The sequence below is a fragment of the Elephas maximus genome, chromosome 10 (assembly GCF_024166365.1).
Source record: "Elephas maximus indicus isolate mEleMax1 chromosome 10, mEleMax1 primary haplotype, whole genome shotgun sequence".
Lineage (NCBI taxonomy): Eukaryota > Metazoa > Chordata > Mammalia > Proboscidea > Elephantidae > Elephas > Elephas maximus.
In genome coordinates, this window is record NC_064828.1 from 28,079,114 (window position 1) to 28,083,488 (window position 4,375).

Sequence of the window (4,375 nt, forward strand, 5' to 3'; positions counted from 1 at the left end):
AGGTGCGCCTGACCCAAGCGATGGTATTTTCAACCACCCCAAATGCATGTGAAAACTGGACAATGAAAAAGGAAGACTGAAGAAGAATTCATGCCTTTGAATTATGGTGTTGTTAAAGAATATTCAGTATACAATGGACTGCCAGAAGAATGAACAAATCTGTCTTGGAAGAAAAACAGATGGAATGCTCCTTAGAAGCAAGGATGATGAGACTTCGTCTCATGTACTTTGGGCATGTTATAAGGAGAGACCAGTCCCTGGAGAAGGATATCATGCTTGGTAGAGGGTCAGCAAAAAAGAGGAAGACCCTCAAGGAGATGGATTGACACAGTGGCTGCAACAATGGGCTCAAACGTGGCAAGGAAACTGAGGATAGCATAGGACACCGGTGGCTATGAGTCAGAACCAACTCCACAGCACCTAACAACAACAACAATAAAACTGTGGAACTGGTGCCAAGAAGAAATAGTCCATTTTTATCTACCTCTTATATGGGTATTCCATTCCTCTATAAATCACACAGTATACTTTTCCCTTTCCTTGCCCCCCTTTCTTTCCTGTTGCTTCCTGTACATTTCCTTTTCACCATTTTTATCAAAAATATCATACATGGTCAATATAGAATAACTGATATACAAATATAGATGGTAACCTTTTTTAATTTTAAAAATTACCCAAAATGTAATTAACTAAAGTAATTTTCTTGAGATACTGATGTATATACTTAAGATCTAGAACAGTGTATACACATAACAAACATATAAGACATACTTCTATGTAATCAATTTTTGTCAATAACTTGTAGTAGGCATGTCAACAAATCTAAATTTGCATAATCTATAATGACCACATTGCTTTTGTATGGATCTTAATTTTCCCCTTTATGCATCTATCCAAATGTGTTCCCATAGAGTTGATTCCAACTCATAGCGATCCTATAGGACAGAGTAGAACTGTCCCATAGGGTTTCCAAGGAGCACCTGGTAGATTTGAACTGCTGACCTTTTGGTTAGCAGCTATAGCTCTTAAACACTGTGCCACCAGGGTATCTACCAGATTGTAAGATCTGAGAAAATCAATAAATAACGCAAAAAGGAAAAAAATTAGATACAGCTTATTAGATAAATACATCTCTCTTAAATATACTTTAATTTTTCATTTTAGATTAAACATGAATGGATTTAAATACATGTTATAGACTTCTGCAACCTTTCTTCTTATATACAGTGGTAATAACAAATATGCTGTCTAAAATTTGGTTATAGCAATTTTACTCATCTTGAAACAGCAATTTTCCACCTTAAGCTACAAATATTTGAAGACTAGTTATCATGACCTTTAGCTTTACAAATTTCTTGAGGCCAGCAATTTTTACATGCTCTTAGTGAATCATGATTAAATATTTTGCTTCGGTGAACACACCATTATTTCTCAGTTTCATGTTTGAATTACAAAAAGTCACTAATGCTAGAACAGAGCTCTCAACAGCACCAAAACTCTTTCAATCCTAGCAACGTTCTGAAAAGCCCTCTTTCTGAGCTTTCTGATACTCTTTCTTTGGGGTATAGGGTTTCACTTCATTTAAAACGAGTCTTAATTCTCCAACATGTGACTGGTTGGGATTATAAGTATTAGAAAATATCAGAATAATAAACCTACTCTATGTATGATCAGTGCCTGAGATTTCTCAGGTGTGAAGTAAAAAATGATTGGAGAGTATGCGCTCTAAGAGTATATGCTCACACATATGGCTAAGAATATGAACATTCTAAGTATGGCTGACCAATAAGCATAGTAAGGAAACACACTGCTGGGGGAACGTTCTGTGATATAAGCCCCTTTGTGCCGTAATTCCTTCTCACTACCTGATATATTTCCATGTGTATTCTTTCATTGTCTCTCTTTTCTACCTTCTGATTATCCAATTTCTACTATTCATTTATCTTTCTTTCGCCTTCCATCTCTCTGTGTTTTCTAACTTCACATTTCAGCTCTTGTAACTTATTCCACACAAAACCATTAATGAGCAAACAATGTTTAGTGTCTATATTTCTAAATTCTTGTTTATTTTCTGCCTTCCGGATACTTTAGCTTCTCCACTGATTGACTCAATGGATGAAGGAAATGACTCTGTGGTATCTGAATTCATACTGATTGGCTTTTCAGCGTCTCGGGAGATGCAGCTTTCCCTCTTTTGGTTCTTCTCTGTGTTCTATGTGGAAATTATCCTGGAAAACCTCCTCCTTGTGTTCACAGTAATTATTGACTCTCATTTACGCTCCCCCATGCACTTCCTACAGGCCAACCTCTCTCTTCTTGATCTGGTTTTTTCCTCACTATAGTCCCCAAAACGATCTCTGAACTTCTCATTGATTATGCCATTTCTTTCCAAAATGTATAATACAGATATATTTATTCCTGTCATGGGTGGAATTGAGATGGTGCTGTTCATAGCCATGGCATATGACAGATACACTGCAATCTGTAAGCTTCTGTACTCTCTGACTGTTAGGGTACTCTGGAGGCTGAACACACTGAAGACACCTAATTAATTAGTATCCAACCAGGTATCAGGACACTCGCAGTCACCTCCCCACCACGTCACTCACTTCCTCTGAGTTGTTTTTCAGACCCTCCTGAGAGCCCTGGAAAAATCCAGATCCAACCAACTCAGAGTAGCCTGACATGGGCAGAGAAGACCACCATGACCATGATCAACAAACAACCCCGGGCTGCCACGCATGCTTGATAATGCAAGAGAACTTACGTCAAGGAACCAAAAGACTCATGCCAAGGAACCAAAATCACCAGAAATGCATCATCGACAGCAGTCAAGCCCATTTTGAAAGCGTTTGGTCCGTCAGCCACTTCTGTAGAAACTGTGAATAGGTGAAACCTCTGACCCTGCCTACAGTTTCCCTCCACCCCTAAATGAATATGTATAAATTGTACATTGCTCACGCAGATCAGAGACATCAACCTGAGGTTGATAACTCTGAGTTCCCACTTGCTAGCCTGGGAAGTAAACTCTTTCATCCTCACAAAACCAGCTCCTGAACGTTTGACTTTTGCATGCACAGCACAGACGTGTTGGTCTGGTTTCATGACCGTCATGAGCCTCAAAATGTGTGTTTCCTTTGTAGCGGCCGCCTGTATTCTGGGGATAATCCATGCTGTATCTCAGTTTGTTTTTGTCATAAATTTGTCTTTTTTGTGGCCCTAATAATGTAGATAGTTTTTATTGTGATTTTTCTCAGGTCATGAAACTGGCTTGTGTAGAAACAAGCTAGAGTTTCTAATCATTGCTAAAAGAAGGCTTATATCCATGGCCACCTTCTTCTTTTTAATCACATATTTTCATTTTGGTTACCATGGGAAATGTTCATCAGGGGACTTATTCAAAGCATTTCTCATGTTATCAACTCACATCACTGTGGTGGTGATTTTGTTTTTTATGCCACATGTTTCTTTACCTTTGGCCTTTCCCTACAACATCATTGGATAACTATGTACTCATTGTCGACTTTGCTTTCACTCCTGTTTTGAATTCTGCCATCTATATGTTAAGAAACAAAGACTTGAGGTCAGCACCACGGCCTCCCTGGGGCACCCTAACTCCAGAGGCGGCTCCTACCCAGGTGAGGGACTCCCGGAGGGCCTGCCCTTCCCAAACTCAGGATCCACTGCATGGTTACTTTGCTCCTGTAGCTAGGCAGGATAGGCAAATAGATGCCGATGAGCTGCAGAGATGTCTGACAGTCAGGGATTGTCGGAGGGTACAAACCTTTTAACCTGGAGACTTGTCAGCTTATCATTTCAATGCTGGATAGCAGCATGTCTGGCACAATGGGTTTCAATGAATTTAAAGAACCCTGGGCTGTACTGAATGGCTGGAGACAGCATTTCATCAGTTTTGACAGCTACAGAAGTGGAACAGTGGGTCTTCAAAAATTACAGAAGGCCCTTACCACTATGGGATTTAGGTTGAGTCCTCAGGCTTTGAATTCAATTGCAAAGAGGTACAGCACCAATGGAAAGATCACCTTTGATGATTGCATCGCCTGCTGCATCAAACTGAGGTCTCTCACAGACAGCTTTTGAAGATAGATACTGGTCAGCTAGGTGTTGTGAACTTCCCATATGATGATTTCATTTATTGTGTAATGAATGTTTAAATCAAGAGGAAGCTATGTGAACATAATTGACATTCCTCCTTGGGTTCTCTGCTCCTACTCTGCCTTCAGTACTGTGTGTAAACTACATTGCCACTTACCCTTAACAGCTTGTCGTAAATGCTTATTACTTTATGTACAGCTAAAGTTTTCCATTTAGTTTTGATAATAAATTCTCCAGAATTTTAATAATATATTATCTG

At 39.3% G+C, this 4,375-nt stretch overlaps 1 pseudogene; it reads left to right on the top strand.

Moving 5' to 3' along the window:
- Nucleotides 1-2,111: 2,111 nt before the first annotated feature.
- Nucleotides 2,112-4,175, top strand: LOC126084614 (sorcin-like; annotated as a pseudogene).
- Nucleotides 4,176-4,375: the final 200 nt, after the last annotated feature.